Here is a 27,753-nt window from a genome sequence, read left to right as displayed (position 1 = left end):
TACTATCTGGTTGTTAATTCAATTAAAAATGATCAATCTAGATGTTTATAGCCCTAAAGGTGCTCCATAGAAAACTGTCATCCACCATCAAGAGCAGTAAGTGTAAAAATATTTAATGTTCTTTTTCCAATTTGTTCCATTTTTTAGCAGTTTGGAAATCTGGAAAATATAAGTAAAATGACATTTCACAGCTTCATAATTTTCTGGCCTTTTTCTTTCAACGGATTTCTGTAATAGACACTCCTCATTTAACTGATTGACAACACAAGGTAGGGTATTGTGAAGATGAAATTTCTCTAAGGTAAATATCACTTTCCAGGAGGCAAAGTGAGAAGTGACCTCCTAAAAAAGAACAATATTACTCATCAATATCTGTTCCTTGTAAACACTAAGGAGGACCAAAACTATCTATTAATTTCACCACAGTGAGATTCCAGGGCTTTTGTTTTCTTTCTTGAAGAATTTCAAATGTCTAGGGTCAAAGTTTCATTCATTCAATCTGAGGCATTAGTAACCTTGTCTTATAAGACCCTAAATACTCCCTCACCCCTTTTTTCTACATACACCAATTTTAGGTTTTGCATCTCCTTCATTTTGTAACCTCATGTTTCTGCTAAGGTATTAATTGAAATCGAAACAGTCATTTATTTGAGCATATCTGTCAATTTATCTTTAACAAACAAGGACACTCCGTTTAAAAAAGGACATAGAAAAATAAATAAATAAATAAATAAATAAATAAAATAAAAAAGGATATAGAGGGGCTGGAGCGGTAGCACAGTGGGTAGGGCATTTTCCTTGCATGCGGCCAACCCGGGTTCGATTCCCAGCATCCATACGGTCCCCTGAGCACAGTCAGGAGTAATTACTGAATGCAGAGCCAGGAGTAACCCCGTGCATTGCCGGGTGTGACCGAAAAAGCAAAAAAAAAAAAAACATTTAAATTTAAAAAATTAAAAGGACATGGAATATGAAATTAGAATTTAGGATTAATCTTTCCAAATTAATAAAATTCTGCCGTAAATATTTGTTTCTGATTCACTCAAGACAGAACAAATTCTCCAGTGGTCTTAGGAAAGCAGAAGAAAAAAAGTCATTCAATCATTAGAGGAAAAAATAGAAATTACATTAAGAATAAAGACATCTGTGCTCTTTTTTGTCCCGCTATATGTAAGTGGTACTAAAAGTACAGGTTGTACAAGCTAAAATAAAAATGAGAATGTCAGCACTCTAATCTTTGGAAAATAAATGCTAAATTAAGGAAAAACATTTCTGATTTTCTCAAATTTGAACTTTAAATATATCCTTAGAAAAATGCACATATTAGAACTCATGTAGGTGACAATTTTATGGTCTATTTTTGAAAAATCTGCTCCTTGGTAAAATAATAATGAGTTTATATTTATACTTCAAGTATATTTTAATAGCTAACATTTCAAGTTCATATAATATTTATTTTAATAAAGTTTGATGGTTTGATAATAAGAACATTTTTCACTTTATGCAAGCAAAACCAAGTTTTATTATGTATCTATTAAGAACTTTTAGAAAAGTCTGATGTGATTACACTTCTTAAGAGTTCATGGATATACAATTTTTCAGACATTGATCACTTGTGTAAATTGATACCCACCTCTCTGTCAATTGTTATAATCATTTTAACACCTGAAATGTTTATCTCGTAAAAGCCCTCTCCTCCTTCCTGACATAAATCCTTTGTTATTAATTTCCAGTGACCTATCCCAGAAGACTCTTGCTTCAAAACCATAACTCTTTTTCCCAGTGTCTTCCAAATGATAGACATTTATTTAATTAGGGAATGTGATATCATCAATCAATCCAAAAAACTGCACAATCTAAACTTCAAAATAATTCAAGGGATCTGAAATATATGACAGCCTATAATATTTACCTGTTGAGACTTCAACTAACGTCCCTACAATAATTTTTCATTTTCAAAAAATTGAACTTTTCTGTCTACTGAGGAATATAAAATCCTTCAGTACACTTTAGCTTAGGTAGACCAAAATATAAGGTTTCCTACCAATCAAAAAAAGTAAGTATCTTTTACTTACTTTTTTCACCTCTTTGGTGAGCTAGAGCTGATTAACTGTCATCCTTAAATCTGCCCAGATTTCCACAACTATCAAATGGTGAAGAAATACCATTAGATAGTCAAATCAAATTCAGTGCTTCCATACTACCTACTGATTTGCCTATGCATTTCCATCTGAATTACTAACATCATGAGTAAATGGACTTTCCTGTTGGTTCCTAGTAAAATTATTCTTGTGAGGTCTTTTTTTTTTTTAATTTATTTATTGAATCACTGTGGGAAAGGTTACAAAGCTTTCAGGTTTATGTCTCAGTCATGCAAATATCAAACACATTTCCCTTTACCAATACTTATTTTTTACCATGAAGAACCCCAATAAAACGCCTCCCCCCACCCCTCCCCGTCCCTGTGAGGCAGATGAATTCTAGTTAACACTCTATCTGCTTTGATTAGATTCATTGTTTCAATAAAAGATTCACCACTATTATTTAGAGTTTACCCCCCCCCCCAAATCAGACATGCTGAAAAAGCATTGTGAAGTGATTTGCTTTCTACAGCTGGGTTCAAGAATTAAATGTTGATTTTGGATTTCTGCTATTTTACCTATTGACCCTGGAAGTATTTCTACTGAAAGTCAGATAGTTAAGAAATTGGTTTCTGTGTTCTGGAGTCGTGGCCGTGCTGGAGAGCCGCTCGCGGGGGGGGGGCAACCGGTGGCCTCAGTAGGGCGTGAAGGGCGGAGCGAAACGCCCCCCTTCCCATGAAGTTTTAGTCGCCCCCACACTCCCGGCTCATACCTGCTGTCCACAAGGCTCCCATGTGGCCGCCATCTTTCTTTCCAGAGAGGAGAGGGCGAATGGGGCAACACCCTTTCCCCTCCGGCAGACTTGATGGGTTGGATCAACGCATAGTCCGTTCACTTTTCTGCTCCAAGCTGCTGGGTTCTGCATTAAGTCCTTGTGCTTCTGGGGCCATGGCCGTGCTGGAGAGCCGCTCGCGGGGGACGACTGGTGACCTCGGTAAGGCGTGAAGGACGGACCGGAACGCCCCCCGACCCATGAGGTTTTAGTCGCCCCCACTCCCCCGGCTCATACCTGCTGTCCACAAGGCTCCCATGTGGCCGCCATCTTTCTTTCCAGAGAGGAGAGGGCGAATGGGGCAACACCCTTTCCCCTCCAGCAGACTTGATGGCCTGGATCAATGCATAGTCCGTTCACTTTTCTGCTCCAAGCTGCTGGGTTCTGCATTAAGTCCTTGTGCTTCTGGGGCCGTGGCTGTGCTGGGGAGCCGCTCGTGGGGGGCAACCGGTGACCTCGGTAGGGCGTGAAGGACGGACCGGAACGCCCCCCTTCCCATGAGGTTTTAGTCGCCCCCACACCCCCGGCTCATACCTGCTGTCCACAAGGCTCCCATGTGGCCGCCATCTTTCTTTCCAGAGGGAGGAGGGCGGAAGGGAGCAACACCCTTTCCCCTCTGGGCAGAAATGATTGCCTGGATTAACGCATAGTCCTTTCACTTTTCTGCTCCAAGCTGCTGGGTTCTGCATTAAGCCCTTGTGCTTCTGGGGCTGTGGCCGTGCTGGAGAGCCGCTCGTGGGGGGCAACTGGTAACCTCGGTAGGGCGTGAAGGACGGACCGGAACGCCCCCCTTCCCATGAGGTTTTAGTCGCCCCCACACTGCCGGCTCATACCTGCTGTCCACAAGGTTCCCATGTGGCCGCCATCTTTCTTTCCAGAGAGGAGAGGGCGAATGGGGCAACACCCTTTCCCCTCCGGCAGACTTGATGGCCTGGATCAACGCATAGTCCGTTCACTTTTCTGCTCCAAGCTGCTGGGTTCTGCATTAAGTCCTTGTGCTTCTGGGGCCGTGGCGGTGCTGGGGAGCCGCTCGTGGGGGGCAACTGGTGACCTCGGTAGGGCGTGAAGGATGGACCGGAACGCCCCCCTTCCCATGAGGTTTTAGTCGTCCTCACACTCCCGGCTCATACCTGCTGTCCACAAGGCTCCCATGTGGCCGCCATCTTTCTTTCCAGAGAGGAGAGGGCGAATGGGGCAACACCCTTTCCCCTCCGGCAGACTTGATGGCCTGGATCAATGCATAGTCCGTTCACTTTTCTGCTCCAAGCTGCTGGGTTCTGCATTAAGTCCTTGTGCTTCTGGGGCCGTGGCTGTGCTGGAGAGCCGCTCGTGGGGGGTGACTGGTGACCTCGGTAGGGCGTGAAGGACGGACCGGAACGCCCCCCTTCCCATGAGGTTTTAGTCGCCCCCACACTCCTGGCTCATACCTGCTGTCCACAAGGCTCCCATATGGCCGCCATCTTTCTTTCCAGAGGGAGGAGGGCGGAAGGGAGCAACACCCTTTCCCCTCTGGGCAGAAATGATTGCCTGGATTAACACATAGTCCTTTCACTTTTCTGCTCCAAGCTGCTGGGTTCTGCATTAAGCCCTTGTGCTTCTGGGGCTGTGGCCGTGCTGGAGAGCCGCTCGTGGGGGGCAACTGGTAACCTCGGTAGGGCGTGAAGGACGGACCGGAACGCCCCCCTTCCCATGAGGTTTTAGTCGCCCCCACACTGCCGGCTCATACCTGCTGTCCACAAGGTTCCCATGTGGCCGCCATCTTTCTTTCCAGAGAGGAGAGGGCGAATGGGGCAACACCCTTTCCCCTCCGGCAGACTTGATGGCCTGGATCAACGCATAGTCCGTTCACTTTTCTGCTCCAAGCTGCTGGGTTCTGCATTAAGTCCTTGTGCTTCTGGGGCCGTGGCGGTGCTGGGGAGCCGCTCGTGGGGGGCAACTGGTGACCTCGGTAGGGCGTGAAGGATGGACCGGAACGCCCCCCTTCCCATGAGGTTTTAGTCGTCCTCACACTCCCGGCTCATACCTGCTGTCCACAAGGCTCCCATGTGGCCGCCATCTTTCTTTCCAGAGAGGAGAGGGCGAATGGGGCAACACCCTTTCCCCTCCGGCAGACTTGATGGCCTGGATCAATGCATAGTCCGTTCACTTTTCTGCTCCAAGCTGCTGGGTTCTGCATTAAGTCCTTGTGCTTCTGGGGCCGTGGCTGTGCTGGAGAGCCGCTCGTGGGGGGTGACTGGTGACCTCGGTAGGGCGTGAAGGACGGACCGGAACGCCCCCCTTCCCATGAGGTTTTAGTCGCCCCCACACTCCTGGCTCATACCTGCTGTCCACAAGGCTCCCATATGGCCGCCATCTTTCTTTCCAGAGGGAGGAGGGCGGAAGGGAGCAACACCCTTTCCCCTCTGGGCAGAAATGATTGCCTGGATTAACACATAGTCCTTTCACTTTTCTGCTCCAAGCTGCTGGGTTCTGCATTAAGCCCTTGTGCTTCTGGGGCTGTGGCCGTGCTGGAGAGCCGCTCGTGGGGGGCAACTGGTAACCTCGGTAGGGCGTGAAGGACGGACCGGAACGCCCCCCTTCCCATGAGGTTTTAGTCGCCCCCACACCCCCGGCTCATACCTGCTGTCCACAAGGCTCCCATGCGGCCGCCATCCTTCTTTCCAGAGAAGAGAGGGCGAATGGGGCAACACCCTTTCCCCTCTGGGCAGAAATGATGGCCTGGGTTAACTCATCGTCCATTCGCTTTTCTGCTCTAAGCTGCTGGGTTCTGCATTAAGTCCTTGTGTTTCTGGGGCTGTGGCCGTGCTCCAAACTTAACTCTGACTTTCAGGGAGAAAGATTGGGTGGTTTACTTCTCATTGATCACTTTGTATATAGAGAGATGTCACGCGGCCGCGTAAGCAGCCACGCGGTTTTGAGAAAAAGTCCTCGTTCCCGCATACTCGAGCTGTGTTTGTAGAGGCTTCTGGTCACCGGGGTTCCATCTGGGGGAGGCGGGATGCGGCACCTACTCCATCTGGAACTTGCAGGTGATCTCGGCTCTTTTTGGAACCTGTTTTTTCTTTTTATTTTTTTTCCTCCGGGATCCCGCACCCTCCATGTGTTCCTTCTCTTATGCTGAACGCTTCAAAGATGGCGCTGGGGGGCGGGCTGTGGGCGTGACTTCCGGAATCAGAGGTTACCTGGGAGGTGTAGTCCGGCAGATTTGAGAAAAAGTCCTCGTTCCCGCATACTCGAGCTGTGTTTGTAGAGGCTTCTGGTCACCGGGGTTCCATCTGGGGGAGGCGGGATGCGGCACCTACTCCATCTGGAACTTGCGGGTGATCTCGGCTCTTTTTGGAACCTGTTTTTTCTTTTTTTTTTTTTTTCCTCCGGGATCCCGCACCCTCCATGTGTTCCTTCTCTTATGCTGAATGCTTCCGAGGTCTTTTTTTTTTTACATTTTAGGGGTATACTAATGTTCTTAGCTTCCACCAGACTCACTTGTTTGTCTTGGTGATGAAACATGCTATAATTTGAAATAAAATACAAAAGGAGAAGGAGGATTGAGACTAGATCAGCATCAAACCTGAAAGAAATTACAAGCAAAATGGAAGAAATAAATAATAAAGCAAAGCTGGACGAAGAAGGAAAAAGAAGGAGAGAGAGATAAAGGAGAAAGAAAAAAATAATGAAGTGTAAAGATCCAGAAAATTGGGGGCTGAGAGATAGTACAGGAGATGAGTTTCTTGCCTTGCATGTGAATAACTAGTTTTCATCCCATAATACCATGCACGGTCCCCTGAGCACTCTCAGGTGTCACTCCCAAACAGAGAGATGAGAATAAAAATCTAGGCACCACAGGGAATAACCCAGAACCACCACCGCCCCCCAAAAGAGGTCCAGAAGATATAAGGACAAAGATGATGCATTTATTTTATATCCATAGATCACAGAATGCGTAATTTGGACCAACTATCTTGCTGAAGGAAACTAAAACATCCGTGTAAAATATTAAAAGCATGTTCATTTAAAATATCAAAAGCTTTAAAAAGTGAGTGTGAAATATTAAGACAAGTTCTATGAGAAAAAATAAATCCAAAGAGGTGAGTCTGGCACTTTACCAAAAGCATGCTAGTCAATCCTGAAAGACAGTTAAGATATTTAACAGTGTTTTTGATATCTTCATTGGGTCAGAGGCACAAAATGCAGAGTGTCTGTCTACAGGAACATTAAGCCTCGTTGAAAAACAATATGAATAATATTAACAAACACAGAGTCAGAAAAATAGCACAGGGTAAGGCACTGACTTGCACAGGATGTGGTGGATACTGTTCCAGTTTGAATCCCAGGCACCACATATGGTCCCCAGAGCAATGCTAGGGGTCACTCTAAGCATAAAGTCAGGAGTAGCCTGAGTGTAGTCAAGTGTGCACCCCATAGGGACTGGAGCAATAGCACAGCAGGTAGGGCACTTGCCTTGCACATGGTCGACCCAGGTTCGACCCAGCATCCCATATGGTCCCCTGAGCACCGCCAGGAGTAATTCCTGAGTGCATGAGCCAGGAGTAACTCCTGTGCAACGCCGGGTGTGACCCAAAAAGGGAAAAAAAAAGTGTGCACTCCATACCCCAAAGAAAAAGAATAACAAAAGTAGAGACATAGCAAATTAATGAATCGGAAAACTCCTGTTATACCAATAACATAAATTAAACTGTGAATCAAAATAGAAACATTAGACATGGACTCACTCATAAATAGAACTTGGCATATTCAAGATGTCACATTCATAAGAATGGTAGACACAACTGAACATCCATATGGAACAAAACTAAGCAACTTCAAACCTCATGCTCCATCACTACAAGTACCCCATTAGAAAAATTCTTAAATGTAGTAAATTTCTCCCAGAAATGAGAGAGATCACTACATCTGTCCCTCCTCTGCTAGACTTCACTAAATATGACTCTTTAGAGGTGAATTGCATGACTTTATCTTGTCTCAAAGCTGCATAGTATTCCATTGTGTATGTTAACACAACTTCTTGATCCATTCAGCCATCTTCGGACATTTGCATTGTTTCCATTTAGTGTTTGCCTTGTATGTGGCCAAACTGGGATCAATCTCTGGTATCACGTATGGTCCTCTGAGCAAAGAAGATTAACCTCTGGGATCACTCCTGAGGGAATGATCTCCTGAGTAAATCCTGAGCACAGCTGGGTGTGGCCCAAAACTCAGAAAAAAAGAAAATATATCCAAAAACATCAAGGACCCAGGAATCAACTTAATAACAGAGATGAAAGACTTCTATAGTGCAAACTATAAGTCACTACAGAAAGAAACTGAAGAGGATACCAAAAAAAAAAAAAAATAGAAAAACATGTCCTGTTCCTGGACTAGAACAATCAACATTGTCAAAATGACCTTTCTACCCAAAGCATTCTATGTAATCCCTATTAAAATTCCAATGATATGCTTCAAGGACTTGAAACAAACTCTACTAAAAATTTGTCTGGAACCATAAAATTTCCCGAATAGCTAAAGGAATTCTAAGAAAGAAGATGAGAGGTATTGCATTTCCTGACTTTGAATTGTATTACAAAGCTATAGTAAAGATAGACTCACAGACCAATGGAATAGAATTTCCAGTCCTGAGGAAAATTCTCAGAATTATGGACAGTTAAATGACAAAGTAACTAAGTATATAAAGGTAAGTAAGAGAAGTCTCCTCAACAAATGGTGCTGGGAAAACCAAACAGTCACATATAAATTAAATAAATAAATAAAATAGGAACTGTATCTTACACCATTAACAAAAACTCTTAATTTTATGGAATTTTACATATAACATAAGAATGTCATGAAAATATGTTTTGAAATCAAAATGTACATGTCCACTTTGAAAAAGAATGAATAGGGGCTGGAGCAATAGCACAGCGGGTAGGGCATTTGCCTTGCACGCGACCGACCCAGGTTCGAATCCCAGAATCCCATATGGTCCCCTGAGCACCACCAGGGGTAATTCCTGAGTGCAGAGCCAGGAATAACCCCTGAGCATCGTCGAGTGTGATCCGAAAGCAGAAAAAAAGTGAATAAAGTGTTGAATTCTAAGTTTTAAGAACAGTTTCCGCTTACGTGGCACATTTTTAGATAAATAATGATTTTTTAAAAAGCTAAACTTTTGAGCCTCAGTAAATTTTAGTAAAATAATTACCAAAAAAAAGAGAGAAAACATTTAAAACCAAAGGAGTTAATTTATTCACTCACCATTTTTAGAATTACTTTTTGTATATCAAACTTTAGATTAGACACTGAGGATGAAGTAATGAATAAAAAAGATCAAAGTCCCTTTCCTCACAGAACTTATATTTAATTCTAGAGGGGAAAGAGAACAACAACAAGAAAACAAATTTTAGTTGATGATAAATTCTGTGTAGAGAAATGAAGAAAAAAAAAATAAAGAGTAGATGGAGTTGAGGGGTTGAACAGTTTTATAAAACATGCTTAATAAAGTTCTAACTGATAAGGTAACGTTATTTGAACCAGTTGTAATTAAAATATGCTTTTAGGTCCTCAAAAACAGTATTTGGGAAAGATTTGGGACCCACTCAGCTTACTCTGACTTTCAACTCAGGGATCACTCCTGGTGAAAGGCCTGAGCCCACCACTCTATGTGGTCTTGAAGATGGAACCTGGGTCAACCATATGCAAGGCAAGTGTCCTACTTGCTGTACAAAAAAAAAAAAAACAGTATTTTTAGGAGAATAAATAAAATTATACCAGGCTCATAAAAGCTAAGAAGATAATTTCACAATAATGTTATCAGGCAAAATTAAAATTCAAGATCCAAAATTGCTTATAAGAGCAAAAATATTGCTAAATTGAAGACAGAAAACTATTAAATCATAATAAATTCTAGCATTAAGTAATGAGTAGCCATTAAAAGATGACACAACTACTCACATCAAATAACTGAATTTCAAAAGATCACATAATCTAATGTGAAAAAAATAACTACACGTGTATTTTGTTAGTCTGAAAGATTATGCAACAAACTTTTGATACTGGCACATAGGGGGAAGTAAATGCTTAGATGTTAAAAACAAGATCTTGGCTTCTACTTATGCCTGCTTATATTATTGTTAAATTCAATATACTACTTGCTGTGTAAGTGCTTTTATGTAATACAAATGGGACTTGAAATGATTTTATATTGAGAGAATGCAACTCAAATTAAGGATACTGTCATAGACCTCTTTATTAAGTAAAAACATGTAGTAAAGCAAGAATAACTTGACCTAAATATAATACCATTGGAAGGGTTGCATTTATCATTGCAATCTTCAGTAAATCAACTGGACAAAATAATAACCAGGGGACCTGGATTCTGTCACTACTAAACCTAATTTAAGTGCTAACAGCTAACTCTCAACTCTATGGAGAAGAGAGAACTTATTTCCCATGCCCATGAAAATATAAAGATGTATCAAATATAGTGCTACAAGAAAATAGTCATCTGGGCCAGACAGATAGTACCGGGGGTAATGCACTGGTTTTGCATGCATGCAACCAACCCCAGTTCGATTCCTGGCACTGCATATGGCCCTAGAGTAATCCCTGAGCACAGAATCTGGCAACACCACTGTACTCCACTCAGACAAAAGTCCTTATAAACTCCCAAAAGCAGAAATTCTGTAACTCACTTTATCTATTTTTAAAACAGAAAGTTGATAAAGTTTTGAAGTTAAACGAAAAGAAATGCAATTATTTAGAATTCAGTGAATTCTCACAAATAACTCTATATCAAAGGAAAATAGACTCATACAATGCGGTATATTAAACTATAATACCACTGTCTTAAAATATATGAAGGCAACAAAAGTTGTTATCTGAAGAAAAATAGAAAACTTATACATCTAAATGTTTGTCTTATTATTAAAGAAAATAGTTCCTAATAAAGTATAGAACTGGAAGCACTAAGAAAAGATAAAAATTAATGCTTTTTAAAAACTCCATATAAAAGAAAAAGAACACCAAGCCTCTGAATATCCCAGGTAGGCAGGTCTGGGCTGAAAACTCTGTTTCCTTCTCAGAATGGGGTGGGAGGCACCTCTACTCACATCCCCCCCCCCCAGAAGAACCAGCAGCTCTGCCTACACCCAACATTTTTCAACATAGAAACAGTCCAGCTCCAAAACTGAACCACATTAAGCCACCAAGCCACCAAATTGTTTTAGTTACTAGATTGTATGGCCTTGCATGACACCTCCAAACTTCGTAGTACTAAGAGTCTAGTATAAACATAGTGTATTTGATGAGAAAGTTGCATAGAAGACCAACAAGCTCAATGAATGAAATCAATAACACAGAAGGTTCAACTAGCACTAACCAGCTCAGTAAATCCTCAGACAATAACTTTAGTAACACCATTGTGAGATTTGACAATTAACACATTGTCTTTTATAGATCTATTTTTGAATAATTCCTTCTTGTAGCAAGAAATATAAAGAAAATTATATTTTAAAAATGCTCTATGCAAAATAAGAAAGCAATTCATAATTGAAAATTAATAAATTGGTAAAACAGAATTGATCAGTTACTCTTTAAATGTACGAATAACAGAAAATAAAACCATACTTTCCATTCTGTTCAAGAAGATACTTCTAGGATTCCAGACTTTAAATTACAGTTGAGGTAGAGAGGGGTTGGAGCAATAGCACAGCCGGTAGGGCGTTTGCCTTGCACACGGCTGACCTGGCTGACCCAGGTTTGATTCTTCTGCCTCTCTCGGAGAGCCTGGCAAGCTACCAAGAGTATCTCGCCTGCACGGCAAAGCCTGGCAAGCTCTCCGTGATGTATTCGATTTGCCAAACACAGTAACAAGTGTCACAATGGAGACGTTACTGGACCCGCTCTAGCAAATCGATGAAAAAACGGAAGACAGTGACAGTGACAGAGGTAGAGAAGCCTCCAGACCCAGAGCCAGGCTAAGTCTCATCCACGGCACCCTGGAGGGGAGCAGGTGAGCCCACCACCCGCCCAAAACCTGCAGGCAAAAGCCTCCATAATTCAATCACCACCATGATCATGACTCGACTCCACAAGTATAGGACAAGCCTCATCCAGGAACGAATCTGTTGAAAAAATCAGATTTTGCAGGTTTTAAAACAGAAATCTGCAGGCTCCCACAGAGTTGGGGGTGGGTGACCTCCCCCCATCACCCTGTTCTTCCTAGAGCTTGGCAGTCATACCCACGAATTGCCTCTGGCACCGTATAAGTTCATTAACTGCCCAAGACCCAGAGACTCAAAAATAAATCATGAAAGAGATCAACAAGCTTCAGAGATGCCTCTGGACTCCAAAGTCATCATCCAGTTAAAAATTTAATTCCAGCTGTATTGCCACATTCACATTTTAGAATTTGAATTACCCCATTCAAAATTTTAGCATTCCTTGAGCTGCATTTGCTGCCATGTGACATCTCATACTCTACATCACTAATGTACCAGGAGTAGCACACGACATTGGATGGGATGTAAAGTAGAAGACAACAAATCTTGATTAAGAAATATTAACATCCACGCCAGCATCGGTTGCTTTTGTTCTTTTGAATGTGGGCCAGCAATACCACCCAGCAATACCACTCCTGGGAATATATCCCAGAGAGGCAAAAATGTATAGTCGAAGTGACATCTGCACTTGTTTGTTCATTGCAGCACTCTTTACAATAGCCAGAAACTGGAAGAAACCTGAATGCCCAAGAACAGATGACTGGTTAAAGAAACTTTGGTACATCTACACAATGGAGTACTATGTAGCTCTTAGAAAAGATGAAGTCATGAAATTTACATACAAGTGGTACAATATGGAAAGTATCATGCTAAGCGAAATGAGTCAGAAAGAGAGGGATAGACATAGAAAGATTGCATTCATCTGGGGGATATAAAGTAACAAAGTATGAGATTAATACCCAAGAATAGCTGAGATCAGCACCAGGAGGATTACTCCATAACTTAGAGGCCAGCCGGGTATCCTAGAGGAAAGGGCAGTTCAGATAGAGAAGGGAGCACCAAATAAAGGATGTTTGGAGGATCCTCCCAGGAGGGGAGATGCATGTCGAAAGTAGACTATGGACTGAACATGTTTGCCACTCAATGCCTCTTTTGCAGACCACAACACCCAAAAGAAGAGAGAGAACACAGGGGATTGCCCTGCCACCGAGACAGGGGGGATGGGGGGATGGGGGTATGGGGGTGGGAGGGATATTATCCATGGTGGTGGAAAATGGGCACTGGTGGAGGGATGGGTATCTGATCATTGTATAATTGAAACCAAAGCACAAAAAATTGTAAATCTACAACTTTAAAAAAAATAAAATAAAATAAAGGAAAAAAAAAAAGAAAGAAATATTAACATCCAAGGCTCAATCTGTAACAACATGTTAGTAATCTCTTATATACCGGCTTAATGGCTCTAGGGAGAGACACAACAATTTTTACATACTTTCTTCTAAGGAAATCTTTTTGATCGTTTTTAGTGAATTATTCTTAACAAGCAATACAAAATAAATTATTTAGGGCCTGCAGTCTTGGGTGGTGATTGGGAAACTTGGAAATAATGGTGATGGGAAGGTGTAATGTGGTGGCACTGGTGTTGGAATATTGAATGTAATAAACCATCATGAATAAGTTTGGACAAACTGGCAGGCTACCAAATGTAACCTGCCCACACTGCAGAGTCTGGCAAACTCCCCGTGGCGTACCCAATATGCCAAATACCAGTAACAATGAAGGGTCTCATTCTCCTAACTCTGAAAGAGCCTTGAATATGGCACTTTTTAAAAAAAATCTCAGGGCTAGGACGAAGGAGACGTTACTGGGGCCTGCTCGAGGCAATCAACGAATAACAGGATGATTGTGATTGTGATTGTGAATAAGTTTATAAAAATAAAATTTTTAACTTTTAAGGTATAATTGAAGATACTTAAAAACTCACAAGAACCTATAGAAAGTTTAAACAAAAAGTGGTCGGTATTTCTAAACCTCAGATTTCAAGTAAACCACTGATTTCAAATTAAAAAATCATCCTAGCTCCATACCAATTCTTCTCCTATCAACCAGTCATAAGATAGGTAAAATTTACTAATATGAGCAAAATAAAACACTGCTTTGTACTTCCCAAGTAACTTTGACTAGAAACCTTGACCCAGGCTTAATCCCACTATTGCCATGGAAATGGACAGAAGTAGCTCACGTCAATTTATGCTATTCACACTGATTTCTAGTTACCAGCCTTTGAGGTGTCCTCCTTTGGGAACCCTTTGGGGTGGTCTTGCCTTTCTTTCCTTGTGTAATGACATCCTGATCAGATTCCATTTGCTTCCCAATACTTCATCTTAAAACGTAATCGACTTTCAGGGGTTGAAGAGATAGCACAGCGGGTAGGGCATTTGCCTTGGACGCAGCCGACCCAGGTTCGATTCCCAGCATCTGATATGATCCCCTGAGCACTGCCAGGAGTGATTCCTGAGTGCAGAGCCAGGAGTAACTCCTGTGCATCGCCGGGTGTGATCCAGAAAGGAAAAAAAAACTTAATCGACTTTCATTTAAAAATTACAATTCCAGATACAAATGAAGTCTTTCCCTTTCCCCCAAAATATGCTGAGCACTTGTTTGCTGACACTTGGAACATAGAAAGACCATCATCTACGCGTTATATGCTTGGTTGTTCTTTTAAAGTTTCTAAACTTCCAGTTCCACCACCCAGAACTGGTGAGGCGGTGAAGAGTCACAGCCCACCTCTCTATCAAACACGATCACCAGTCTGAAGGTTCCAGAGTAAAGTAACTGTAATGCTGACACTAGCAAAACTGGACTGGGATGACAGTCTCAAAGGGTACAAGATGTCAGCCATAGCCTCTGAATCCACTTTAAAGGTGTCTATGAGAAATAAGTTGCTTATTTAAGAGGCTGTAGAATTTGACCTTGAGTGTGTGAAGGGCATTTCCTGCTCCTTACAAGTGAAAAGTGAAATTTCATTTGTGGACTCCATTTCCTACTCTAACAAACTAGAAGGTAGTTTAAAATGTTTGACTTACCTGTTTTTGTGTAGAAGTCTTGCAGACAGAGCCACGTGTCTGTAAGGAAATGGAAACAACTCCATCTCTGCTGCTGAGCAGAAGGTAATTACAGGAAGATCAAAGAAAGAATACCCAGGGCACACAACTTAGAATTTCATAAGGAAAATTAGAACAAAGTTTAAAACCCTAACATTTGCCTCCTTTGATGTACAGATAACATCAACAATATCCTAAGTCAGAGCAACCAGGAAAGTTCGACACTTCAAACCCTACAAACAAAATGCAGAAGCTCTGTTGGAACTTACGGTACTGTTTTTGATCACTGCAATGATTGATGGAAGAGGTCGATTATTCATTCCTCTTCTTTCCTAAGCATATAATTACATTCAAACTTTTAACTGGTAGAGCAGCTCTCAAAGTAAATTCTGGCAGACTGTTTCTGAGTTTGAATCTTCGCTTTAATTATCCAATAAACTCTTTGTCTAACTTTCATTGAGACCGTTTATTTCTGTCAACACAAACTTCATTGCTTTCAGCTTACTGTAACCCCAGACGGTGAAGTGAGATAAGGAAAAGCACAGTCTCACCACAATGCCAGGATTCCGTACTGTGACCTATGCAGCAAACAGTCATTTTGTCTTCTGGGAATTGTCTGCGTCAGTGTTTCATAGTAAAGGTTATTACCAGACTGGAAATATTTCGTTTAAAACTGGAGGTCCAAGCCTGGTACAACAGTATATGCAATCTAGCACGCAGTCAATCCAGGTTCAATCTCTGGCAACCCATATGGTCCTGAACACAGAGCCAGGAGTAACCTCTGAGCATGACTGAGTATGACCCAAAAACAGATGAAAAAATTAGAAAAAAAAATCTAAAGGTACAGGGCCAGAGAGATAGCACAGTTAGGGTGCTTGCCGTGCTCATGGCTAACTCAGGTTTGATCCCCGGAACCTCAAATAGTCCCCCCAAGCACTGCCTGGAGTGATCCCTGAGCACAGAGCCAGGAATAAGCCCTGAGCACTGCTGGGTGTGTCCTCACCCCCAAAAAAAACTGAGGCAAAACTGGAGTTCCTGGTGCTAGAGTGATAGCACGGCGGGTAGGGCGCTTGCCTTGCACACGGCCGACCCGGGTTCGATTCCCAGCATCCCATATGGTCCCCAAAGCACCACCAGGAATAATTCCTGAGTACAGAGCCAGGAGCAACCCCTGAGCATCGCTGGGTGTGACCCAAAAGGCAAAAAAAAAAAAAAAAGCTGGAGTTCCTGGTGCATAACCACCATGCCTCCAGAGTGAGATGCCTGACCAAGACCTGACAACGCAGCATCACAGAACTCTAGAATAGGTCTCAGTTTACTGAGAGAAAACTCAACTGATGCTCTAGATGAGCTTCCAGGAAGATATAAAAGGTGATTATTGGGGGATAAGACTTATCATGTACTGATCTTTTGAATTTGATGATACACTGAACACTGGAGTTTCACAACATCATTGGTGGGACAAGAAGGACTTTGGAAATAAAGGAAACATTACAAGAAATAAGAGATGACTGCAGGATTATAACTGCTCCAAGTTTGTCTTCAGTTTAAATCGTCCCCCCCACCCCCCTGCCCCCGACCTAGCCCTTGGACTCCCTCTCAGGACACTGGGTCATCAGAATCCCCTCCCACGTTGTCATTGAAAAGAATATGTTCATTACTGACCATTTGTAAATGTAGAGTCACTGTCACTGTCCTCCTGTTGTTCATCGATTTGCTCAAGCAGGCCCAGTAACGTCTTCATCGTGAGACTTGTTGTTACTGTGTTTGGCATATCGAATACATCACGGGTAGCTTGCCAGACTTTGCCATGCGGGCAAGATACTCTCAGTAGCTTGCCGGGCTCTCCAAGAGGGGTTGACGAATCGAACTCGGGTCGGCCATGTTGGCTGCTTGCAAGGCAAAAACCCTACCCACTGTGCTATCACTCCAGCCCTGTAAATGTAGAGTGCCACATAGAAATAAAGAAATATGTTTGGGGTTCCAAAGACTTGTCCACCGACCCTAACATGTTTACTTTTTTGCAAGTGATTTTTGATAAGATTCTTGAGTTGTGATGATCTCAGAATAGAGCCTAGAACTTTCTCTTCATATTTTTCTGAAGAAAATAGATTCCCTCCACAAATGATGCTAATGACATGTGCAATCTAACTTGCAGATTGTCAATAAGAAAACTGATCACAAGCTGTAATCTGATGCAGATTCTCTTAGCTCCTTCCAGGCACACCTAAATTTCATGATACTTCCCTGAATGCATCCTCCATAGATCTCTTAATGAAATGCACGTTTTTGTTTCTTCAAAGTAGATTTTGGAACAAATCTACTATTTGTACACTTTGCTAATTTAATTGTTTTGTTCAATTTTCAAAAACGTAAAAATAAGTGAAAAAATAACTAACTAGCTTCTCTGATATGATGGCCAAAAACAGGACCCCTGCAAAGCCAAGACCATCTCTTTCCCTGGTTGAAAGAGGTCACTCATCTTTCTTATTGGTTTGCAACTCCTCTAACAGATCATGTCCTCATATGGCAAACATTCAATATAACCATGGCTCCCCACCAGGCATTGTTCTATGCTCAGAGATCTAGCATAGATCTGAGTCCTTCACAAGTCCCTTCCTCAGCCTCTATCAATAATGATTCACCCCACACTTCTGGAAGTTCAAGCTGGGACTGTCTTGGAGGGGTAAAGGACAACAAATAGCTCGAGAAGTCTGGGCAAGGGCCAGATCACCATCAGGCACCTCATTAACCTACCATTCCAACAACTAAAAGAGCATCTAGTCCAGCCTGAATTGTGGGGTTTTTTTTTTAATTTTCTTCTCCACTACAGAAGGAACATGTACAGTTTCACTGCTCAAGCAGATGTGCATCTAGGGAGTGAAGAGCTTGCCTCTTCCACTCAAAGCTACTTCCTTGTCTTTGAAACAAGTCTCTTAGTGTTGTTACTACCCTCCTGGGTCTCTGGACACAGTAACATTTTACCGCAGATGCTGCATTCATGAAAACCCCCACGTGTCAGATGGGCTTCAGACTCCTGTTCTCCTTCTCTGGGCTGAGTAAGACAGTACTCAGCCATGATTCCCCCAAGTGCCAAATGTCAGCTCTCTAATCAATGAAGAATATGTTTCTGTTTTCTCCATAAATCAAAACTCAGTGAATTCTACACAATAAAATGGACCTACGACCAAGTTTTCCTTTTATTAAAGGGTATTAAAAGTTTCAGTAGGGGCTGGAGAGATAGCACTGTGCGTAGGGCATTTGTGTAGCATGCAGCTGTCCCAGGTTCAATCCCAGGCATTCCATATGATCCCCCCAGCACTGCTAGGAGTAATTCCTGAGCAGAGAGTGAGGAATAACCCCTGGATATCCTAGGTATGGCCCCAAAACCATAATATATAAATATAAATAAGTAAAAGTTTTAAGAAATCTTATCTGCTGTCAAGTCTTCACAGTTTTTGCAGGTCTTACCTCTGCCCAACAATGCCCCAAAGAGAGAATAACCAGAAACTTGCTAAAATAGATTTTTAATCAGAAATTGTTCCATCTTCCAGTCCCACTTTTAGAGAGGTAACTATAAGAAAGTAACTAACCATGTTGTTGGGCCAAAACACCAGTTTCTCTCCACAAGGAATCTGAAATTCCTGAGTTTGGCATCAAGAATAACTTTAATATTTTCTATTGGGAAGGAATCAAATGTTGCCAATGATCTGACCACGCCTAACTCCGGCCTCTCCTTTTTTCCTAAGGGTCCTCACATGTCCATAGAGGTTTTCCTTATCAGTAACGTCCCATCATACTTTGTCCCCATCATCTGAAGTTCATCCTGGGTGGGGGTGGGGATGATGGCATATAAAGACAGCAAAGAATCCAGACCATTCAAAAAAAAAAAAAACAATCGGCATTCTTTTGTAAGATTCTGAATGCCTCTAACAAAAAAAAGAAGTCACTCTCTATCAGGGTTAAGTCCAAGCCTCAGAGTCTGCTGCTGAGAGAATTGGCTGCTGGCACAGAATGGGAGCTAGGCATTATCCAGCATTATCCAAAATGATTTTGTCTCAAGAATTTGAAAAGCCTGCGTGTTACTGTGTAACCTGTATTGCAAAGGTCCCGTTCGGGTTCACTATTATTTAATTTCTTCTCCATCTCTCTTCCTAGCCGCACAAGAGAAAATCATGTCTGATTACTGAGTGAATTCTGATATAAGATTCTGTGCCTGTGTAAGAAAAAGAAGTTGTTTCATTTCTATTATTGATTCTTCTTAGAACCTAAGAGTATGACAAATACTGGAAGTTAAAATTTTCTGGTAATTATGCTTTTCCTTTGCTTTCTTTATAAACTACCTAGGCAAGTCACTTGACAGGGTGGGAAATGTTGGAGAAAAGTTTAAAACAATCTGTGAAAACTGATATTCATTACATAATATATGCTGTTAATTACCTGCTCCAAAAGATACCTCAAGCTTCGGTTATGTTTATGTGCAAATTTCTTATCAACTCACAAACCTAACCACCACCTTTTTCACTAGAACTCTGGGCTCGCTAATTTATAAAAAGTTCCTGCCTACCTTCATTACCAACAAAGGCATATCTGGGTATGCAACAGAGTTGGCTTGCAGAAACAAAATATTTGCTATCTGGAACTTCACAGTAAAAGGTTGTCAACTCCACTCTAGAGAAATATCAATGAGAGGGTCTGGAAAGAGGCCTGATTTTGTCCTGCTTAACCTTGGCCATATTTTCAATACACAGGGCAGACTAATCAGTTTTGTTAAAACATTACCTCTGCCTGTGAACAAGAGAGTACCTCCAACTGCTTCTTTCATCTGTAGCCCTACCACATAATGGTTATGAAAAGTAAGTGAATCATTAACTATAAAGCACTCAGACCCAAGGTACAAACACTCAAACAAACAAACACTGTCCTCCCGTTGTTCATCGATTTGCTTGAGCAGGCCCAGTAACGTCTCCATTTTTTTTTTTTCAGTAAATTCTAGATAATGACTTTAATACCCCATTGTTAAATATAACAATTTTTTACAAAGTTTCTTCCTTCCTTTATTTTATTGTTTTTGTTTGGGAGTTATAGCCATCAATTCTCAAGGGTTACTCCTGGTTCTGCACTCAGGAATTATTCCTGGTGGTTTTCAGGGGCCCATATGGGATGCAGGGATCCAACCCAAGTAGGTCGAATATAAGGCAAGCACCCTACCCATTGTTCTATCTCTCTGGTCCAAACTTTCTTTTATTGAACTTTTTTTTCATAATTTCACTTATCACTTTATTGTAACATGTAATTATAAAATAAATTATTTTGTGCCTGCCAAAGGACAAACTGGCATGCTACCGAATGTAGCCTGCCCACACGATAGAGTCTTGCAAACTCCCTGTGTCGTACCAATATGCCAAATACCAGTAACAATGATGGGTCTCATTCTCCTAAAGAGCCTTGAATATAATCTCAGAGCTAGGATGGAGGAGACATTAATGGGGCCTGCTCGAGGCAATCGACGATTAACAGGATGATTTGTGATTTTGTGATTTGTGCCTGCCAATGGCATAGACTTGGGTAGTGGATTGGAAACGGTGGACAATGGCAGAGGGATGATCACACTGGTGGTGATATTGGTGTTGGAATATTGAATGACCAAAATAATTGTATTATGAACAACTTTGTAAACTATGGTGTTTAAATAAAGTTTTTAAAAATGTTAGGACTAATAAATAAATTTAATAAAGTCGCAGGATAAAATATCAATACACAAAAAGAATTTTGTGCTTACATACAATAACTATAAGAACGAAATTAAGAAAACAATTTTTATAATCATATCAAAAAGAATAAAATACTTGGAATGAACTTACCCAAGAAAGTGGAAGACATGCACAATAAGAAATATGACACTGATGAACAAAACTCAAAAGACACAAAGAAATGGAGAAGAATTACATACTCCAGAGTTGAAATAATTAATGTCCTTAAAATGTGTATATTACCCAAGACAAATTCAATGTATATTTTATTAGATTTCAATAGCATTTCTCACAGAAATAGACTGTCATAAAAATTCGTGTGAAACTATGAAAACTCTTCACTAGTCAAAGAAATCCTGAGAAAGAATAACACTAGAAACACCAATTCCTCATTTCAACCCATCACAAAGCTATGAAAACAAAAATAATACAGTACTGCTATGTATTTGTAAAATTATTTATATATAAAATAGGTTAATGAAATAGAATAAGTAAAAAGTAAAAGTAAAGGCCCTCCCGTTGATCATCGATTTGCTCGAGCGGGCCCAGTAATATCTCCATTAGAGACTTTGATGTTACTGTGTTTGGCATATCGAATACGTCACGGGGCACTTGCCAGGCTCTGCCGCGCAGGCGAGATACTCTCGGTAGCTTGCCGGGCTCTCCAAGAGGGGCGGAGGACTCGAACTCGGGTCGGCCATGTTGGCTGCGTGCAAGGCAAACGCCTTACCGCTGTGCTATCGCTCTAGCCAATGAAATAGAATGGAGTCAATAATATATCCTCAAATACAGAGTTAATTAATTGACAACAAAACAGGCAAAAAATAAAAACAGATTGAAGGAAAAAACTGTCTCTTTAAGTTACAGTGTTTGGAAATCTGCACATACACATGCAGAGATATAAAGGAATTACTCTATCCTATACCATACATAAAATTATGGGAGCCAGGGATATGACTTTCAGTATTAGAGCCAATGGCTCACATGTTTGAGATCTTAGTTCAGTTCCTAGCAACACACACACACACACACACACACACACACACACACACACACACACACACACCTCTCAAAATGAATTTAAATTTTCAAAGTTCTTTCTGATAATTTTACACTTTTTACTATTTTTTTTGCTTTAAAATGTGCCAAAGTACTTCCAATCAGTTGCTACTAATCAACTTCCATATAATAGTATATCAGAGAACCACTGTCCAGTATTCCTGCTTTTTTTTAATCAGTCAAAAGGAAAACTGTGTCCATTTCTATGATAGATAATAAGAGGGATTTATTTTTTTTATGTAGGAGTACTGCTATTTATTCAGCCACTGATTAGTTGATTGAATTGTGCATGAACTCCGCCTTACTTTTTTTTTTTCATTTTTTGTAATTTTATTTATTGAATCACCGTGAGAGCAGTTACAAAGCTTTCGGGTTTAAGTCTTGGTCATACAATGAAACACCCGTACCTTCACCAGTGCCCATTCTCCACCACCAAAAACCCCAGTATACCCCCATCCCACACCCTCCCCCTACCTGTGGGGCAGATGATTTCCACATTACTCTCTCTACTTTGATCACATTCAATATTTCGACACCAGACCCACCATTATTATTTGAGATTTTACCCCAACACTCAGATCTGGTGAAAAGGCAAAAGTAGACAATTTGTGTTCTGTTGCTGGTTATGAATAACATATGATGTCACGTGGCTGCAGTAGGGCCATGTGATTTTTGAAATTGCGAAATTTTAACACTTAAATCTGGAGGGATTTCTGCCAAAAGCCACTGGGTTTCAAGATTTGCTCCTGAGTCTCTGGGATCATGGCTGTTGAGCAGCTTGATCAGGAGCCAGAGAGGCCATTCGTGGGCAATGACTTAGGGTCTCGTTGGGATGGGGAGACCAGGATCAGCTCCACCCCCATCCTGTAAGGCCCAACAAGTTTTGTCACTGCGGGCCCACACCTGACTGTCCAATGGCCTCTGGACGATGACAGCCACTGAGCCGCCAAGAGGGAGCAGGCGGAGGGACAACACCCTTTCCCCCCTGGGGTGGCCCGGCGACAGTAACCTACTGCGGGGTCCAGATGCATTGCTGCCAAAAGCCACTGGGTTTCGAGATTTGTTTCTGAGTCTCTGAGATCATGGCTGTTAAGCTGCTTGATCAGGAGCCAGAGAGGCCGTTCGTGGGCAATGACTTAGGGATTCGTTGGGGTGGGAAGGACAGGACCAGCTCTACCCCCATCCCGTGAGGCCCTGCGTGTCTCGTCACTGGGGGCCCAAACCTGACTGTCCAGTGGCCTCTGGAGGATGCCAGCCACTGAGCCCCTGGGGGAAATAGGCCAAAGCACGAAACCTATTCCCACCTGGGTTAGCCCAGCACCGGTAACCTACTGCAGGGACCGGACGCATTTCTGCCAAAAGCCGCTGGGTTTCAAGATTTGTTTCTGAGTCTCTGGGATCATAGCCATTAAGCAGTTCAATCAGGAACCAGAGAGGCCATGCCTCCAATTATATAGCTGAGCCGGAGGTGGTTTGTTGGTGTGTTTCCCACATACCTAACTTTTGGCCATTTACTTTCTTGGTAAACTTTGCCCCAAGTTTTTGGGGTCTGACCAAAGGCACAGCAGCAATTTTGGGGTATCTGGAAGTCCGAAGGCACCATCAGGCTGCTGATGCACTAGCCTCGCAGGTACAGATTGACCTGCTGGCGGCACCATACCCCCACGTCTCCATTTTTGAGATTTTTTTGTTACTGTTTTTGGCATATTGAATATGTCACGGGGAGCTTGCCAGGCTTTGCCGTGCAGGCGAAATACTCTCGGGAGCTTGCCGGGCTCTCTGAGGGGCGGAGGAATCGAACCCGGCTCGGCTGAGCTGGCTGCGCACAAGACAAACGCCCTACCACTGTGCTATCGCTCCGGCCCACTAGCACTCAGTAAAGGTTCTTATTCCAAACCTAACACCACCATTTGTTTAGCATATTTTTATGCAAGGTAGACAATTTGGCCTTGGTTGGGCAGAACGATTCTTTGATGTTAGCCAAAGTTTCTCTCCTATCTGCAAAAAATCGCAAGCCAAACTTCAAACTTAAGTTGGGTAGTTGGAGTGACAGTACGTTAGGTAGGGTGCTTGCCTTGCACACAGCCCACTAAGATTTGATCCCCGGCATCCTATATGGTCCCCAAACCCCACCAGGAGAAATTCCTGAGTGCAGAGCCAGGAGTAACCATGGCCATATGTGGCAAAAAAAATAAAAACAAAAACCAACACCTTAGTTATTGGTTTTTGTTTTTATTTTGTTTTAACCTTAGGTTACTATGCCCAGACAGCTGCCTGGTTCAGGAGGGTTCCATTTATATGCCTGATGACTAGCTGTCCATCACAAAGGAGTCAGGCCATGTGGCAGTAGGTAAATCTCTTATTCCCTACCAGGTTAGTCTGGCTTTTCACAGAGTAATTAGGAAATTTCAAAGATCCTGAAGTGAGAACAGTTTCTTCAGGTCTAAGCTTAGAGCTGTCAAAACATTACTTCCACTCAATTTTATTACTCAAACAAGTCACGAGGCCAATGAGTCACTTTGCATAGGATCACAGTACAGGGAAGAAGAGGAGAGGAGTGTGGTTGTACATGGGCCAGGGAGATAGCTCAAAGGGCTAGCACACGTGCTTTTCACACAGAAACTTCAGGTTGGATCCCCAGCACTGCAGTTCTCCAAGAACTACCAGGAGTGACCCAAAATAAATAACCTAAAGTTATCTAAATTGAAAGATTAAAACAATATTAAAGCACTAACCTAAATGCTATGCGAAATGGCATTTTTCTACCTTTGTGTGAAATTCAAAACTTCATTTGAACAGATGTCTTCTGAAAAGAAAAGTATGCATTTTTTTGCCTTTAGTAATTGCGCTATGAGATACATCCAAATTCGTGTAATAAGCCATCACATTCAACTGATTCTCAATCTTTCCCATCTACAGTAACATGTTGAGATCATTATTGAATTTTAATTCCTCTTTAAATAAAATTACAAAATAAAATTCTAATTTGGTTTTAAATGCATAGAGTCACTGTCACTGTCCTCCCATTGTTCATCAATTTGCTCGAGCAGGCCCAGTAACATTGTGAGACTTGTTACTGTGCTTGGCACATCGAATACGTCACGGTGAGCTTGCCAGGCTTTGCTGTGCAGACGAGATATTCTTGGTAGCTTGCAGGGCTCTCCAAGAGGGGTGGAGAAATCGAGCCTGGCTTGGCCAGATTGACTGCGTACAAGGCAAATGCCCTACCCACTGTACTATCGCTCCAGCCCAAATGCATAGAGTAAAAATAAAGTTTATCACCTGATATTTCAGCTTGCCATAAACATCTCCACAGTGCACTAATGAAACGGTACAACAGAAGAGTCAAAGAAACTTTAAAAAATTAAAAAGTGACTTGCATTTCCTCCACTTGAAAAAGGAAACAATAATGATGAAAATTGGAAAAAAGTCTAACAATGTTCTGGAACTTCCCAGCCTTTATCTAGATATGTAAATCATTAAGGACTCAAATGATTAATACATCCATGATCAGATTTACCAGAATATATCATTTATATCTCCACCCTTTACTTTCTAGATTCATTAGTGCTTTTAAGAAAATTAATGTCTTCACATTCCCAGGGCCTTACAAAGTGTCAATGTTTCTCCTATTACTTCATAGCAGAACGTGACAATACTTTTCCTATTAATAGAAATTTTATTTTAATCCTCCACCATCATCCAACCCCCTCCATTCTAGACATGTTCTATAGCCTGCCTGCATTCTTTTTTCTTTCCATTTTTTATTTTTACTTATTATTTTTGGGGGGGAGGGGAAATCAAACCATACAAAGGAAGTGCTCTACCACTCAGCTATCTTCCTTCACCATCACCTGTTTTCTCAGGCCTGCGTCATACTATGTTGGATAGTAGAAGTCAATTTTTTGTTGTTTTATTTTGGGATTTGAGGGGTTTTTTCTGCTTTTTTGGAGGGGTGACACCCGGCAATGCTCAGGGGTTACTCCTGGCTCTGCACTCAGGATTTACTCCTGGGGGTGCTCAGGGAACCATATGGGATGCGAGGGATTGAACCTGGGTTGGCTGTGTGTAAGTGAAACTCCCTACCAGCTATACTATTCCTCCAACCCAAAAGAACATCTTTAGAAATGCAATGGGAAAAAGAAAATAAAATACTGACTTTTATCTTAACAACTGTTCCCGGGTCCCGTTGAACCCAGAGTCTAAGGTCACAAAGTTCCGCATTACCTGGGTTCCGTGGGACTTCACTCAAGCGTGAGGCTCAGCCCAAGCATGTGGAAAGCCGCCTGGAGTGTGGCGGCCAGTAGCGGAGGTCGGCTGTCAGGGATGAGTCCCTTGGGGCAAGAAGGACACATCATAAGACACTCCCTACCCATTTTCCATAATTACCACACCATATTTGATTTGATGGGGTTCAGATAGTAGGCAACAAATCATAAAGGGAAATATATATATATATACATATACATATATATATATATGTATATGGAGAGCCTGGCAAGCTACCGAGAGTATTCCACCCACACGGCAGAGCCTTGCAAGCTACCCGTGGCGTATTCGATATGCCAAAAACAGTACAATAACTGGTCTCATTCCCCTGACTCTGAAAGAGCCTCCAATCGTTGGGAAAGAAGAGTAAGGAGAGGCTGCTAAAAGCTCAGGTCTGGGACAAATGGAGACATTACAGGCACCCACTCAAGTAAATGAATGAACAACAGGATGACAATGATACAGTGATCTTAACAACAATAAGAAGTAAAACACCTATGTTACTCTTCTAAGTAATTCACACACATTAATTTACTGATTCCCACCAAATCCTAAATATAGGAATATTTACTTTTCTCTTTTTCTAGACCAGAAAATAGAAGTTAAAGTTTTATCCCAGCTCACAGTGCTAAGTGGGGTAGCTAGGATTTGGACCTAGGCAATATGATTCTAGAGCTCATAAGCTTAACAAAAACAGTGTCTCATATACCTAAGTGTCTCTCCATAAAAATATCTAGAAACCACTTTAATATTACCAAAAAAAATCTTATAATAGTATATACAATAATACTTGAGCCAATGGCATTTCATCATGTTTTTATTCTAAATGACGATTAATTATCTTAGGAAAAAATCTATATGTAGCTCAATATATCTGACTGACAGAGGCAAAAAAGGAATGGGAATTCAAGATTGGATCTGGCATCATGTGAAGAGGCTTTGGGAAGGTTGTTTGGAACTGCTTTGAGGATGATGGTGAAGAGGGGGAACTCACAGGGAGACACTGATAGACAGAATGTGAAGACAGTGGTAAGTTCTGGGATCCTGTAAGATCTACAGATACAGCAGCACTTAATTATGGATGGGAAGAATAAGCTGAGCAAATGAAAGAACCAATCACAGTTTCTGTCCTAACGAGGATCTTACCATGAATGGTCACTAAAATAGCCTGCAATCAATGTATTTGCCTGCACCACACTTGATGCTGCCAGAGAAGACTCCTCATGCCCTGCTCCCAGAAACATACTCTATTTCCCTTCCCTTCCAAATTTAAGAGAATTCCACAGGAAGCATGATCATAGCTGAATTAACTGCAGGAGCTCTTTCACCTTCTCTTTCCCAGACTCTCTTTCCTTTTTTGTTTGCAGTGACAGACAGACATGTTCCTTCTTCTAAATGAAATGCATTTGTTCATACATCCAATGGACTTAATAAAATTGGTCTAAAATAATATACCAGTACTCTATCAGTGGACCTAATAAAGGACACTGAACTTTTTCCAGTAATTTATTGTAATTTCATACAGACTGATTATATTATGCTATGTTCATAAGAGCAAGTCAGTTATAAACACAATTAAAATAATTCAAAGTGGGATGAGAGAAAGCAGAATTACAATCCTAGACATTAAAAATGTAGATTCCTATGGCCCAGGAGACTATAAAA

Source organism: Sorex fumeus, unplaced genomic scaffold, assembly GCF_029834395.1.
Source record: "Sorex fumeus unplaced genomic scaffold, SorFum_2.1 ptg000013l, whole genome shotgun sequence".
In the NCBI taxonomy this organism is placed as follows: Eukaryota; Metazoa; Chordata; class Mammalia; order Eulipotyphla; family Soricidae; genus Sorex; species Sorex fumeus.
This window is presented reverse-complemented; position numbering follows the sequence as displayed.